The sequence below is a fragment of the Abramis brama genome (assembly GCF_963993115.1).
Source record: "Abramis brama genome assembly, chromosome: 6".
In the NCBI taxonomy this organism is placed as follows: Eukaryota; Metazoa; Chordata; class Actinopteri; order Cypriniformes; family Leuciscidae; genus Abramis; species Abramis brama.
The window spans coordinates 16,377,391-16,394,038 of NC_139968.1; the positions used below are offsets into that span (position 1 = coordinate 16,377,391).

Sequence of the window (16,648 nt, forward strand, 5' to 3'; positions counted from 1 at the left end):
GTTAGTAATTATTACATACAGAAACCTAAGTTCGCGAGACAACCTGGAAAGCAGTTTTATCAACTCAATATACTTGCGATTTTGTCTTTTGTTCGGGTGATGCTGAAACTGGCAGGACAGCGCGGATGGTGTCCTGTTTCTGTTGCGTCTTCAGGTGCCGCGAAGTTTAAAGGCTCACTGGATGTAACTTTACCGAGAAAGTTCGTCTTCCGTGCGGAAGAGGCCAGAAATCTTGGTTTCTAAGGCAGCAGGCTTTTACATGGCACGGGGGTTTGTGTCCCAGAGGCCACGGCGAGGCCTGTTCAGCTGGTTGCCATGGAGCTGCGCTACACGTGGATGAGGTCCGGGATGAGAGCGACCGGAGAAGAGAGGAAGTGGAATCAGCGGGGTCGAAGAAGGAAGAGAGAGAGAGAAGTGGGGGTCTCGTCCTTTTAACAGACATCTGTTTTACGCCCTGTTTTGTGACAGAGCGAATCAAAACTTCTGATCTGTAGCGGGAAGATGTCTTCTTTGTGTGAAGAAAAACACGCCCCCTTGTATCATATGTCTTCTAAGCGAAATAATTAATATTTCCTCTTAAGATTATACATACAGAATAATACATCTTACGGTAATACTATGTGCGGGACTGGTTGAATTAAAACAGGACGGTCAGACAGATACCAAGAATTACAGGTAGATATTGGACACACATAACATTACGTTCATATGCATCATTACACACAAATAAAGCTTGATTAAACACACAATAAAATTGTCAGTGTTTCCGTTATGGCAAGTGAAGGCACCTGGGAAACAAAGGAATATGTATCAAACATTTGAAGAGTTTTCTCTGAAGAGTTCCATGTGTGTCAATGTGTTGGAATTTTGGCTTGCAAAGGAGCTGGATGAGCTGCAGCTTTGGAGCCATAAAAGTTTATGACCAGGTTCGAGTTACAAGACACTATGGAGTGATTTTCTTTCAATGAATCTTCGGAATTAAAGATTTTACTCTAGCAAACCACACCTCTATTATAAATTTGTAATGAATGGTAAAATGAAATTTTACTATGTGGAAGTCCATATATGGCAATGTGCCTCAGTTGCATCTCGTGGTGGGTTTCTGGTTGAAAGTCCACGAGTGTGTGTGTGTGTGTGTAATGTGTGTGTGTGTTTGTGTGGAATGTCACGAGGTTGTAAAGTTGGGGAGAAGGTCGGTGCTGGCAAATTGGTCCTCGTGGGGCAATTATTAACCAGCAAGGACAAAGACGATGTGTTTCTTTTTTATCACATGATCCGCTAATTTGAAAAGCAGATGCCATTGTCGCTACATAATCCCCCCTGTTGTTAGACGAAATCCGGGATGGGCTTCGTCGAACAACAAATGGGCACAATGGATGGCAGGTGGATCATGATGGTCAAATAGCAGGTGGTTGCTAGGCTGATGACTCAGCTCAAGTGAGGTTGAGGTGGTCGATGTCGTGGGACCCCCCCTTTTTCACGGTTCGTAGGAACTCGCCAGACACGGCTTTGTGAGCTTGGCTGTGGATGCTCACGTCTTGTTGAGTCTGGTACAGGATGAAAGCCAAGACGAGTGTCGGGGCGTGGTCGGTGACCGTGGAGATGCCCATCACAGTGTTAGACTTCCTGGGTGTGAGTCTTGCCTTGGTGATCAGGAGTCGGGCTGCTCTCTAGCGAACCACCACAGCATCCTGTTAGAGGCAAAAGGGAGAGAGAGAGAAAGGGAGGAAAAATTTCAGCGACGGATGTCCTTGGTTGGCTAGGACAGTCTTGTTGCTTTGCTGAGGTTGGTATGCCACATGCTTCGATGTCTCATGAGTGGCGTTGGTGCTGCGGTGTTCAGCACATGGGCATCATTGTTGGCATAGGAAAGGTCTGTTCATCAGAGGCCCGCATGACCTTTCTTTGTACACAGCGGAAGTGGCGTAAGCGGCTCTGAGGCGTGCAGTGTAGTTGGTAAAGTTTGATTGTGCTGTGTAGTCACTGCAATCGTGATGGTGGTAGGTATGTGGCGCAGACATTGGTCTGGTTGCACAGCTGCAGGTCAGAGATGACCTTGAAGCAGCAGGTGTCAGTGTTCGTTTTCTGTGTCGGTGTCAGACGTGGCTGCACTGTCTTCATCTGTTGTGTAAGAAGACTCTGGCTCACCAGTGTTCTGGGGAGAGAGGTTGCAGTTTCGACGGTCTGGGCTTGGAGTTCTGGACGGCGGATGATGCTGGTTCCAGAATCTTTCTGAGCGTTCGGTCCGACGCTCTGGATGAGCACCGTCACAGTCGTGCTGCAATCTGCTGTCTGGCTCTGAGCAGTGCTCGGAGACGGAGTAAATTGTGTGCGTTTCTACAGTCTTTTCATCTATAGCCCTTTGCTTGGTGTAAGCCTTGTGGGCTAAGTCTCTGAGTTGTCGAGTAGACATGGTTCGTGGGCAGACGAGCACATCGAGATGTTTACTCACAGTGCTATGCAGATTCCGCAGAAACAGAGTTCTAAAAGATATATCTTCTTCCATATGTGGGGTGTTGGTTGCTCCGAAGAATGTTTGTCGGAGTCGGTCATAGTAGGAGTGTGGGTGTTCACATCGGGCCTGTTTGACGTCAAAGGCCGTGATAAACCCTTGGTCTGATTCTGGGTCAGAGAATTCACGGATCAAAGCTTGTCGCAGTTGCTTGTAATCTGCTTTGACGGGGTCTGGTTGGCGATCCAGAAACTTACGCACATCTCTATTTGCAGTGATTCGTAACAAGTAGAACTTGTCCCAAGCTGTCACGTTAGCGACAGTTTGCAGGTGAAAATCAATGTCTTGAAGGTACGCATAAACACTGTGGTCTCCGGCAAACGTAGGAATGTTTCTGGCCAGCTTGTCAAGGCTTTTGGGAGGAGAGTTGTTGCTGGGGGCCCAATCCGTCTGGAGAGGATTCTGACCCTTTTCAGCTCCGCCCCCTGCAGCTCTTGATGTTTGGCTGACAGGGTTGGGGTGGCTGGCCGGGAGAAACTCTGTGATGTGTGTTTCTCCGTTCCAGACACTCTGCAATCTGTAAGCATGTTTTAGTTCTGCATGAACAGTGTCAAGTTCATCTTGGAGCTCGTGTCTCTGCTGAGTGAGTCAAATGAGCTATACTCATACGGGCTAGGCCGTTTATGAGAATTTCGGGGCTAACTGATGCCGACAATTAGCGGAGCCAATTTCGTGGGTATGGCTAAACCCACAATAGAGATTTTGACAGGCGGTAGCCTGGGGGTCGTCTAATGACGCCCGCTTGGATTGTTTACTCTATTATTCAGCTTTCCTGGGGTCTCTCTTAGGTTCTGTATGTACGTGAAATGAGAGAAACAAATCACAACAGAATAGAGAAAGACAAAGTTAGAGGTAGGGAAGAAAAAGGGAAACACAACACAAGGAAGTGAATTGGTCTGCAATGAAATGTCACAAACAATAACACGGAGAGTGTTATATAGTAAAGTAAAAAAAAAAAATTAAAGAGGCCTAAGCCTATTAACACTGCTAGAGTTATCGGGACAGGACCTCGAAAGAAGGTGTGTCTTAGAGAGAAAAAGGTGGGCCAACACTTAAAATACACCAGGAGGAATATCTAGTATTCGGTGGTTCATACTAAGTGGATGGGTTCTATCAAATTTTAGTTACCTGGGGTGAATAGAGGTCATCCAGGTGGAAACCAGTGATGACGTCTCAATCACCACAGTGCACTGACTGAGTCCTGCCCATAGATACACAATAAGGGATTAAGAGGTTGGACTTAATGTGAATTAAGGCTTTCTGGTTTCATCAATTGGGTAAATATGTATGCAGGAGTCAGAGGCAAAGGCTTTACTAAAATAGTGATACAACAAAAGGGGAATTATGATAACTGATGGTGATTTATCAGAATAACCTATCCCCCCCCCCCCCCCCTTTTTGGAGAAAAGAGGGAAGAGAAAAAAAAAATTATCAATGAAATAAAATTTGAATAAACAACACAGGCTTGAGACGCAGGCAGAGGGACAGGCCCCGGCAGTGGATTTGTGCCACAAGGGTGAGGGCGTATGTCCTCTCAGTGGTCGACCTGGTTGAGTAGACAAATTTTGAATGAAAATTCAACTAAGCATGCAAGGAGAGGTCCAAATTATAATAAAAATAAGGAAGGAAAGAAAATTAGAATGATAACAGTGAAGTATCAATAATAATTAAAACTGAAATTCAGAATGACTTCCTATAATCCTTACAATAACACTGAAGTTATTAGTATTGATTATAAAAATAATCAAACGAAAAGGGTAGCAATGAGACCCTTCAATGCAGGCTGGGACTATCAATGAACTGAGTGAATCAAGTCTAAGCTTTAATTCGGAAAAGTTTTTTTTTTTTTTAAAGTGTGACAATCAAAAACAGAAAAGAGAATTGTCTAACTCCAAATAATATCAGCATAAGCTAAGCTTTGAATGCAGGTAAGTATTTGAGAGTTCGACCGTTCATTCTATGATCGGGGAAAAGAAGAGAAAATGAATGCAGAGAGAGAAAAAGAAATTGAAAGCAGGTATTATCTTTTACCGCCAGCAGATGGCGCAATTTTGCTCGCGCAGGCTGACGTCAGTGGGAGGCGACGCTCACGCAGGATGACGTCGGTGGGGCGCGCAATTTGAGAACTGCCACACACACCTAAAGGCTGTTGGTCAGTGTTTCAACAACTGAGACTGGAATTTTTCTTAGAAATCACTATACTTTTGGGCTCATTTTGCGCTCAGTTGTATGCGAAAAATGACGCGAGTTTCACAACATGTGACTAATAGGAATTACACATCTATTAAATTACACATTATACATGAGACGGTTTAGAATAAGGACAGGGATTATCATCTGTTTTAATTCATAAAACTGGTCTCCAATTACACATTATATATGAAACGGTTTACAATAAAAACAGGAATTAGGACTTCTGTTTTAATTAATAGAAACTGTGAGCAAACAGGGATTCGAACATCTATTTACTTAAACTGTGAGTACACAGGGATTAAAACATCTGTGATTACTACAGCTGTGAACAGGTATTATTTTCTTCTGTTCAAATTTTAGAAACTGTGAGCAAACAGGCATTAAAACATCTATTTACTTAAGCTGTGAGCACGACAGGCATCAAAACAGCTATGAGCAGGAATTATGCCTCTGCTCATCTCCCATAAACATTAATCAAATTAGCACTTTATGATAATGCATTAGGTGTACAAAATTGGATCGCGACGCCAATTTCTGACCAGGAGTTTATCGTTAACGTATTGTATATAATAAGGCCTATTACGACTGACAAAGAGTCACTGCTCAGGCCAGATTTACGTCTTCGTCCTAAAAGAGATCGTTCGTCTTCATTTAGTCGGTTTAAATCATATTACATGTACCCACTGCAAAGAGTTTTGCTTCGTCTTTACAGGGACACTGTAATATCATGAACTGCAGATTTTTACAGAGCTGAGCTGGCTTTGTGCCTATACCATCAGCTGGGTGAGTTCGCCTTAGCGACTTACCTCACAATTCAAAACGCGCGTATAGCTTACAATTATTAAACCAATAATACACATTCAACTGAAACTGAATTTGCCCACCAAAATAAAGTTTGAAACTGCCCGCATTCTCCACCAAACATGTAACGAATACGACTCTGGGTAAATATGAATTAGCTCAAGAATATGGGGAATCTTGGGAATATTAATATTTATGACTCATGGTCATAATTCATAAGTCGCATGTACATTTATTTTATCAATTATCGAGATTACCTCGTTCTGTAACTGGTCTGACCAACCTTTAACTCGGCCAGCGAGTAGATGTAAGGTCAGTACAGTTAAGAAGGGGTATTCACAAACTCCACTAAAGTTTAGGTTCTGGCCACGAACATTAAACTTTATTGAGTTTATTAATTAAAACTACTGAATGTAGTCTAATATCGAGCTTGTAGCTTAAGATCTTTTGTTTCATTGACTTTAGAATGGTGGGCTTTCAAATACAGAGACAGTGAAAAGTATTTATGAATTTTAATAAATGCAAAACTAGAGATTATATGAATTATATAGTTACGAATATAAACGTACGTAAAAATACAAAACAATAAAACAAACACACATTTAACCAAACAAGAAAATACGTGATCAGGATAACATGAAATGAAAGAAAGAAATAAAAGAGAATAAAGAGAAGAGAAAAGTTAGTAATTATTACATACAGAAACCTAAGTTCGCGAGACAACCTGGAAAGCAGTTTTATCAACTCAATATACTTGCGATTTTGTCTTTTGTTCGGGTGATGCTGAAACTGGCAGGACAGCGCGGATGGTGTCCTGTTTCTGTTGCGTCTTCAGGTGCCGCGAAGTTTAAAGGCTCACTGGATGTAACTTTACCGAGAAAGTTCGTCTTCCGTGCGGAAGAGGCCAGAAATCTTGGTTTCTAAGGCAGCAGGCTTTTACATGGCACGGGGGTTTGTGTCCCAGAGGCCACGGCGAGGCCTGTTCAGCTGGTTGCCATGGAGCTGCGCTACACGTGGATGAGGTCCGGGATGAGAGCGACCGGAGAAGAGAGGAAGTGGAATCAGCGGGGTCGAAGAAGGAAGAGAGAGAGAGAAGTGGGGGTCTCGTCCTTTTAACAGACATCTGTTTTACGCCCTGTTTTGTGACAGAGCGAATCAAAACTTCTGATCTGTAGCGGGAAGATGTCTTCTTTGTGTGAAGAAAAACACGCCCCCTTGTATCATATGTCTTCTAAGCGAAATAATTAATATTTCCTCTTAAGATTATACATACAGAATAATACATCTTACGGTAATACTATGTGCGGGACTGGTTGAATTAAAACAGGACGGTCAGACAGATACCAAGAATTACAGGTAGATATTGGACACACATAACATTACGTTCATATGCATCATTACACACAAATAAAGCTTGATTAAACACACAATAAAATTGTCAGTGTTTCCGTTATGGCAAGTGAAGGCACCTGGGAAACAAAGGAATATGTATCAAACATTTGAAGAGTTTTCTCTGAAGAGTTCCATGTGTGTCAATGTGTTGGAATTTTGGCTTGCAAAGGAGCTGGATGAGCTGCAGCTTTGGAGCCATAAAAGTTTATGACCAGGTTCGAGTTACAAGACACTATGGAGTGATTTTCTTTCAATGAATCTTCGGAATTAAAGATTTTACTCTAGCAAACCACACCTCTATTATAAATTTGTAATGAATGGTAAAATGAAATTTTACTATGTGGAAGTCCATATATGGCAATGTGCCTCAGTTGCATCTCGTGGTGGGTTTCTGGTTGAAAGTCCACGAGTGTGTGTGTGTGTGTGTAATGTGTGTGTGTGTTTGTGTGGAATGTCACGAGGTTGTAAAGTTGGGGAGAAGGTCGGTGCTGGCAAATTGGTCCTCGTGGGGCAATTATTAACCAGCAAGGACAAAGACGATGTGTTTCTTTTTTATCACATGATCCGCTAATTTGAAAAGCAGATGCCATTGTCGCTACAACCTGTACCTGACCAAACAAAGAATTCATAAAAGTGGCTGATTTTATGTGGTACTCCATATATTTTAAAGTACATGAAGTACATGAACTGTACAGAAAATGACTTAAACTCAGAATGTGTAAATCATGTTTTTTTTGTATTGAATGCCAAGATAAAACCTCTTGAATGCATCAGGATGAAATTCCTGTATAGCCTGTACAGACTCTTCAGCTTCATACCTAAAGAATAAAGAAAGAAAAGACATAGAATTAGTAATAATCGGCTGGTCAAATGTGCAAACAGAGAGGGAGAGAGAAAGTTTACTCTGTGTTATTTCAGGAGACAGTTTTTGCTGATAGTTTTTGTTAAATGTTGATGTTGTCACACGACGGCAGGGAAGAGAAGTATCCAATTACAGTAAAGTTTATTTTTGAAAACACAAACAGAGTAAATACAAGCAGGGGTGCAGATGTGGGAAGTACAAACAAGGAACATAACATAAACCCAAACAAGGCTGACGATATTCCAGCAAAAACACTAATCCAAACGAGACAGAAACATAAGCAAACGTTTTACAAGGGGGATGTAAAGACAACGGCCGACACACAAAGACTTAAGCCCTATTCTCCCAGCTCTGTAATAAACACAGAGATGTTAGTCCCGTCCGAATCGGTACATGAAATCACAGACGTCATGTGATAAGAATTGTTACTCAAACGTCTTTTAGAAACTCAAACGTCTTTTAGTCCTGTCCGAATAGTATGGAAGCTTGTTTCCTCCACAGAATGAAAAATAAAAAAGGAAATCACAATTCAGACTTTTTTTCTCAGAATTGCGTGATATAAAGTCGTAATTACGAGTTATAAAGTCAGAATTGCGTAATATAAAGTCGCAATTATGTGTTATAAAGTCAGAATTGCGTTTTTTTCTCAGAATTGCATGTTTATATCTCGCAATTCTGACTTTATAACACGCAATTTGGAGATAGAAAGTCAGAATTGCGTGATATAAAGTCGCAATTGCATGATAAAAAGTCAGAATTGTGAGATATAAACTCGCAATTTTGTAGTGCAATTTTATTTTTATTTTCGTCAGCTAAAATTAGATGCTACTTAGACTAAAATTAATGAATGTGACAATGAAATACTGACTAAAAACACTGGAAATCATTAACATATAACCGTCCATATTGACATATGTGGCCTATTCAGAATTCATTAGTCCACAGTGTGAATTATGACAGCATTTGGAAGTTAGTCATTAATAACAGAGGTCAATTTCATAGAGAAGTCTTAAAGATACAGTGCAAAAACACCTGACTATTTACATGAGTATTTGTGATGCAAGAAATCTTGACTGTGGACAGAAGTGTAGAAAATGGCCTATGTTGAAATCATAGTTTTATGGAGTGCTTGGAACTTATTTGGAGACGATAGCATCAAACATAATCATCAAACATCTACATCAAACACTGAACTGCTGATGGTTATCTGAAGTATTTATTTCTTCCTTCCTTTAGTTCATCTGAATGGAACAGTGTTGCGGCTTCAGAGCGACCGAACGCCAACGCTGAGGATGGTGAATTCTGGTGCGTTTACAATCTAACATCCATTTACAACTACAATATAGGGTATTAAAAAGTTTCCATACATTATATTAAATACGCATAACATGTTATCTCTATTTGTTTAGGATGTCATTCTCAGAATTCCTAAGCCATTACTCTCGTATAGAGATCTGCACTCTGACCCCGGACACCATCACCAGCGATTCGGTAAAACACTGGGCCGTGACTAACCACGACGGCACTTGGAGGAAAGGCTCCACCGCCGGGGGCTGCAGAAACAACCCTTGTGAGCCACAAAAGAACTGCAAACACACTATTAGCATCATGAATCAGATTCAGATTTCAGTGCAAACAAAATGATTCACATGGACAAAGTTTGGTTGGTTTGGTTTGTTTAATAATATTGCTGATGGCTGTATCCATTCATTGCTCAGACACATTCTGGATGAATCCTCAGTATGTGATTAAGCTGGAAGATGACAATCCAGACGATAATGAGGTGGACTGCAGTTTCGTGGTGGGTCTGATCCAGAAGAACCGGCGCCGCCTTAGGAAAATGGGAGAGGACATGCACACTATCGGCTTTGCTATTTATGAGGTCGGTGGAGTCACAAAGAGCAGTCTATACATTGTGATTATGATGGATGGAGATGAAAGGAACACATGTACTTCAACAGAACTCCCAGATTACATTTGAACAATATCAAATCAATGTTTTGTTTTTTTTGTTTCCACAGGTACCTCCTCAGGTAAGCATTAAACTACAAAGAGGGGTGGTGACTTTTTCCTTGACCAATCATATCTGAGAATTCACATTAGTCACAGCCTTCCTGGCTCGCTGATTGGCCTTTGTCTCCATCAGTTTCAGGGTCAGCGGGACGTGCACCTCGATAAGAACTTCTTCCTGACGCACGGGCAGAAAGCTCGCTCTGAGACTTTCATTAACTTGAGGGAGGTCTGCACGCGCTTCAAATTGCCTCCAGGAGAATACCTAGTTGTGCCTTCCACCTTCGAAGCCAACCTGGACGGAGACTTTTGCCTGCGTGTCTTTTCCGAAAGACAGACTGAAACACTGTAATGTATCACATCTGTGTGAGGTTTCCCTAGTTAAAGGCACAACATGTAAGATTTTTGGGGCCCTATTTTAATGCACAAGTGCACTTAGGGAGTGTCCGAATCCACTTTTGCTAATTTAATGTCCGGAAAAATGGTCGGCTCATGGTCTAAAAGGGTTGTCCCTATTCTCTTAAAGGGGTGGTATAATGCCCTTTTCACAAGATGTAAAATAAGTCTTTGATGTCCCCAGAGTGTGTATGTGAAGTTTTAGCTCAAAATACCCCACATATATTTTTTTAGAGGATGTTTAAGTTGTTACTTTTTGAGGGTGAGCAAAAACGCAAATGCAAATGAGCTGCTGCCCTCAGCACAGGGGGCGGAGCTTCAAGAGCTTGTGTCCTTTTACTTCACACAGACATGCACTGGAAATGTCAATGTTTATGTTCAAACCGGAGTCAGACAAAGATGGAGAGACTCAAGAAGTGACAACATGTAGAATGCAACAGGACATTTCTGAATGGTTGATGAATTTATGTAGCTTAGTGTAGTTATCTTCTAGTCATTGATTAGCATATTCTGTCATGCCAATCTATAAATCGTGTTCCGAGGGCGGGGTTTATGTAAATTTTAGGGTTAGTGATGTCACTAACCCAGGAGGAATGTCGTGTAGTCCCTACCAGCCGTTTGTTGTAGTCCTTAAACAATGATTTCTTTAAAAGCAAATATCTCCCTTTGCTTTGAACTTTGAGCTTCATAACTTTGCAGATGTTGTTTATGCTCAAACAGCAACATTACACACTAACTAAAGTTAAAAAAGTGAAATCATAATCAACCACCCCTTTAATAAGTAATGGGTGTGTTTTGGGCATAACGTGCAATAAACCAATCAGAGTCTACTCTCCCATTCCCTTCAAAAGACAGTTGCGCTCGCGCCATGGCGGATTGCTGTTTACATGGCTGAATTGAACATGAAACTGAATGCTTCTCTAGCGAGGAAACGGATCTGCTCAAAGTTAAAGCGCACAAGCAGACCATCTACGGGACCAAGTGTACACGCGTTGTCGACCTGCCTATAGGCGCATATAACTAACATGCTCTTTAAATAACAAAAAAAAGATTGCGCCATTGACTTTAGACCAGGTTTCAATTGGTCAATGACGCAGTCTATTTCAGTTGCCTCAAATAGCAACACGCCAACAATGTGCCTGAACACACCTCGTTTTCAGACCAGCACGACCATGGGCGCACAAATGAGTGCAAATGTATTTGCTATTTAAACAACTTGGCACAGGACGTGAAAATGATAATTGCGTCGGGCTGAAACTAGCAAAAAACAATTGTGTCGCGCTTGGTGCCACATTTCGCCAGGTGTATGATAGGGTCCTTGGATTCAAATATCCCAAACCATTTGAACTATGCTTTAATGTTTCCGATAATGTTTAAATCCAGAGAAATCAGCAATGCTTTCCATCGGCTGTGAAGGTGAAGACGACAACTCCCATGATTCCACACACATTCACGGTGTCATCAAGCTACGCCTTTGTTGTTCTTTGAATAAGCGAACTCTAGCGGCGAAACTTACATACTGTGCCTTTAATGCCAATATGCAAACAGAATGTATTTTTATTTCAAACACTTGGTTCTTAATTTATTTGATTGGAAAATCTTATGTTTTCTTCTAGAATATGTGATGACCCTGTGGATGCTGAATTACCTGATGTAAGTAACTCAACAGACTGCTCTCAAATAAGATAATGTAATGCTCTCAAAAGTCAACAGCATAACATTAGCTATGCTTCCTTCCAAAGTTGCTAATTCAGTTCATGCTGAAAATTGGAATACCACATAAAACATTTGGGAATAAAGCACCGTTTCTATCCCATGTGTTCAAGAGAACAAAATCGTCACTTCTAGGGAGTCAAATTTTCAGTCACATGATCTTTTGCGTCACATGTTTTTTGTTGCCCATCAAAGAATTTATTCTGAAAATGTGTTTCCATCATAGTTTATGAGCGTTTTCTTATCTGATAATTTTTTTTCAAATCTGCTTCAGTACGTACATACGTTTTTTTATTCACATTTTAAGATTTGATACGCATCTTACCGTTTCCATCTAGCCTTTTTTGTGCAATATCCTAAAATTTGCACAAATGAATGAAAACAAGCTACTTGCTGATAAAATATTTTCCACAGCCTGTCACGTTTTTTTCTATTACTAGTAGAAATGTTGAAATTATTACTAGTAAATTATAATTTTAATTTAATAATAATTCATATCTAATAGTAACAATAATAAATGAATAAATAATAACAACAATAAGAAGAATCAATGAATTAAAAATAATCATCCTCATTAAGAAATATTAATATTTTGGGTTGTAATCAACATTTTGACACAGATATTGCTGATAAGTCGTATTGAACCTGGAACTTTCTTTTAAAATGTGCTTCTTCATGTTTTCAGGAGACTGTCTCAGACGCTGAAGTTGAATCTGGATTCAGAACCATGTTCGTAAAACTCGCTGGAGCTGTAAGTGGAGACGACTTGTTATGCAGTAAACCTTTATATATTCTGAAAAGCAGATCAACTGAATCATACTTCTCTCGGTAGGACATGGAAATCTCAGCCTTGGAGCTCAACACTATCTTAAACAGAATCATCGCAAAACGTAAGTACTCCCGCATCCTTTAGTTTACACTCGAGATCTAAGGAGGAGTCTAAGGAGCTGTTCGTTGTTTTGTAGGAACTGATATAAAGACAAGCGGCTTCAGTATGGAGACGTGTCGTGTCATGGTGAACCTCATGGATGTATCCTCTCAGCTGCTTACATTTTTATGTTTGTTTTAACGTGATATGTGTGCTTGAGTCAGGAATTACAAGAATTTGATGTGTTGTTGTATTGTAAATTTCCCTTAACTGTATCTCAGGACAGTGGGAATGGAAAACTGGGTCTTGGAGAGTTCGCTACTCTGTGGAAGAAAGTGCAGAAATACCTTGTAAGAGATCCCAAAACCCAGAAGCCTTTTACATAATTAACCATTTAACATTATTCTGAACATATCGTCTTATTTTAAAATCACCCCAGGCAATTTACAAGAAGAATGACATGGATGACTCAGGAACCATAAGCACTCCAGAGCTGCGTATGGCACTGAAAGAGGCCGGTGAGTCAAGCCAGACTCAGATACTCGCACACATACAAGCAATAATCTCATTTTGGGGGTGTATTTTAATATTCACTGCTTGTGTTTTCATTCCTCTCCTAGGTTTCTGCCTGAATAACGCTATATTTCAGCTGCTGGTAGCACGTTACGCTGAGACAGACATGACCCTTGACTTTGATAACTTTGTGGCCTGCCTCATGCGTCTGGAGATGATGTTCCGTAAGTCCCTTGAGTGTTCGTTTATCAAATATCTTGCAGTGAAAACATTTAATCAAATTTAGATTTAAAGGTAGGGTGGGTAATTTTCGGAGCAGCTAGCAATAGCGAGCTAGCTTTGAAAGCATGAGATTCCACCCTCCCTTCAGAGCGTCTCCAAAGCCACTCCTTCTCCAAAACACATGAACACACACAGCAGAGTCTGCAAACCTACTATTTAGTTAAAATACCTCATGTCTCAAAGCACATAACATTACAATAATAATGAACATAAACAACTTAAAGAGCTCTGACCTGTACCACCTGACTGCTGCAGATTCATTTCGGCGTTGATAGTGTTGCAATAAATTTGAGTCACGAACATCTTAGAGTATAACGTCACTGGTTTCCATCTCTTCCAAATTACGGTAGTCATGTTGTGAACGCAGCATAAGCTGGTTGTTTTGGTTCAGGAGGAACTGTAAAAGGCGGCTGATGTTTTGGTTGTGCTGCTCGGTGACTAACGTCTGTCTAACTCTGCATAGCATGAAACACATTGATGACGTGTGATGTCTGCGCGGAGGTATGGAAATACATACTTTGACCAGCAGGCAGGACATCTTATCCGGTCCGAATGCAATGATTGGACGAACCTTATTTGGTCCTAAGACTTCCACAAAAGATATTTGTACTAGCGATGGCCATTTTTCAAAAATATTGTATTCAAATTATTGGTCTCATTAAAAATGAACACAACGTAATCTGCTACAACGCATGTGCAGGTTACTTTTCCTTCTGAACAAGTGCGCACCCCGAGTCCGTGTTGCTTTCACATTCACGCGAATCACAGCACAGTTCGAGTGCAACCGAACTCAGACCTCCTCCTCCAGGTAGTCTCAGGTTCGGTACCTCGGGGCGTTCCCAGGTCCACACGACAGCTTTCACAATACTGATTTTTCATGCAAGCCGTGCCCCCAGTCCGAATTCTGCCAGTGTAAAAATGCCCTTAGTTTGCGAGCTTATGATTTCACTGCATTTACGGCCAGCAAAGCAAAATTTGAATAGTATTTTTATCAGATCGAATATTCGACTATTCATGCACACCTCTAATATGTACATGTTTAAATATTTAGACCACTTCTGTTATTGGTTGCTATCAGGATGTGAAGAGAGTTTCAACCAGGATAACAAAAAGTGTTTATGAAAAAATTACATACTCTGCCTTTAACAGATTTGACCCTGAAATCTGCATAGAAAATATCTGCAGATTCTGTCTAGGCATTTGATGTTGGGTCTGCGGCCCCTGTAGTGCTGATTATGCAGAGGTTTTGTACGTCTCTGGGCTGATCATTGTGAATGTGTCTTATTTCTAGGGGTGTTCAAAAAGCTGGATGCCCACAAAAGTGGCTTCATTGAGCTGGACTTTCAGCAGGTTTGTCACCCTATACATTTTTTTTTTTTTTTTTTTTTTACATGTAAATATTTAAATAAATAAATATTTTAACAAATTTTCTATATTTTTTTAGTGGCTGAACTTTACCATGATTTAGATGACTCACCAACAGACCGGACCACTCAAGAATGAATTATTAAGATTACATGTGTCAAACTTTTAAAGATAGGTATTTACTTTTATTTTTTAAATTGTCTATTGCACTTTTGACCAGTCTTACTTGCAGATTTTGCATGATTTTATTGTGTTTGACATTGTCACACTTTTTTCGTTTACAAATGGAAGCATTGTTGAACCAGGAGAATCTTAACCACTGTGTAATAGAACTGTGTGCATTATTATTTTTATTTTTATTTCCTCCAAAGAACATTATTAAACACTTTTGAAACTGTACGAACTCGTATTTTTGTACATGAATGGAAGGTACTAAAGAAACACTTCCGGTCCCTTTAAGGCTCTTCGCAGAAGGCTTAGTACATTTGACGTCTCAGCTGTCAATCATTCGCTAGTCCCGCCCTCATAGGCGTGGCCGTGCACTGCGGTACCCTGATTGTTGTCTCATCTGCACGGATCCGTTCATCATTCTCTATTGTCCATTATTTTAAAACGAACCCGCTGGGCTGCTAACCATAACGACAACTAAACGGTGGTAAGTTTTGTTGAACTTTTCCGTGTTAACTATATGCGATATCCGTCTGTTAGTATAAAACCTCTGCCCTATATTTCTAGCAAGTGACGAAACTATTTTCTTATTGCTTATTTGTTTAATTTCTAAAGGCGATTGTGAATCGATATTAATAATTGTGAAAGGGGTCACATTTAGGATGTGCATTATATTTATATATATATATATATATATATATATATATATATATATATATATATAATGAACTAATTTACAATAACATACAAACTGATAGCAATATAAAGCAGCATGAGTGAATTTGTGGTGAATATGTGCAACTGTTTTTGAGGGTGTGTTCATTCATCATCTAAAACAAACACTAGAATGCTGATGCTCAGTCTGGCTTATTGATTTCACATCACTAAGTCAGCTGACATTGTATCAGTAGCCACTGTTTACATTCCACATGATCTGCCCTACTGCACCTCGAAAAAAGTCCACAGACTAGTTAAAAGTTTGTCATTTTGGTATAGTTTCAAGAGTATGTTTTGGAGAACATCCACTGCCCTTTTAAACCTTATATAAATATATAAATTAACAGTTATGTGTACATTTACACACTTATATGCAGGCAACAAAAAAGTATTGCATGTTAATATTGTTTGTTACAAATTAATACAAAGTATAAAGTAAAGTACTTTGGATTGCCATGTAACAACCAAAGTACATGAATATACAGTACAATGGTATATATCAAAATACCATGGTATTACTGTCTGTTAGCATCACTGTACCATATTAACATGAATTATTATTCATATACCATATTATTCATCTTGTGGTAGCAAATTAGCCATGAACTGATTTCTCTTTCTGATCAATACAGTTCTAAATTACCTTTTTCTCCTCAAGCCCACGGCCCTCACAAGGAACTGAAGGTATATTCGCCATCTTGTCTTTCTGTAGTACCAGTTTAAATTAAGGAATGATAATGACCTAAATATGGACTCAATTAACAGTTATCTCAGCTGGGTGTATGAGGTTTCCTTTAGCTAACGCTTAGAGAACTGCCCTCCATGGACATTGCATTGTCCATGAAATCATGGTAAA

The 16,648-nt window shown here is 40.1% G+C and overlaps 1 pseudogene across 1 annotated transcript in view; it reads left to right on the top strand.

The window, feature by feature from the left end:
• LOC311085848 overlaps window positions 1-16,648 on the top strand; it is a 43,459-nt pseudogene that overhangs the window by 13,077 nt on the left and 13,734 nt on the right. The window contains exons 8-21 of the transcript XR_014609595.1: window positions 8,997-9,065; window positions 9,170-9,330; window positions 9,479-9,642; window positions 9,782-9,793; window positions 9,907-10,118; window positions 11,783-11,819; window positions 12,565-12,630; window positions 12,712-12,769; window positions 12,845-12,909; window positions 13,029-13,097; window positions 13,187-13,265; window positions 13,368-13,484; window positions 14,834-14,892; window positions 16,591-16,643. The product of XR_014609595.1 is annotated as an uncharacterized misc_RNA (transcript). The remainder of the gene's footprint in view (window positions 1-8,996; window positions 9,066-9,169; window positions 9,331-9,478; window positions 9,643-9,781; window positions 9,794-9,906; window positions 10,119-11,782; window positions 11,820-12,564; window positions 12,631-12,711; window positions 12,770-12,844; window positions 12,910-13,028; window positions 13,098-13,186; window positions 13,266-13,367; window positions 13,485-14,833; window positions 14,893-16,590; window positions 16,644-16,648) is intronic.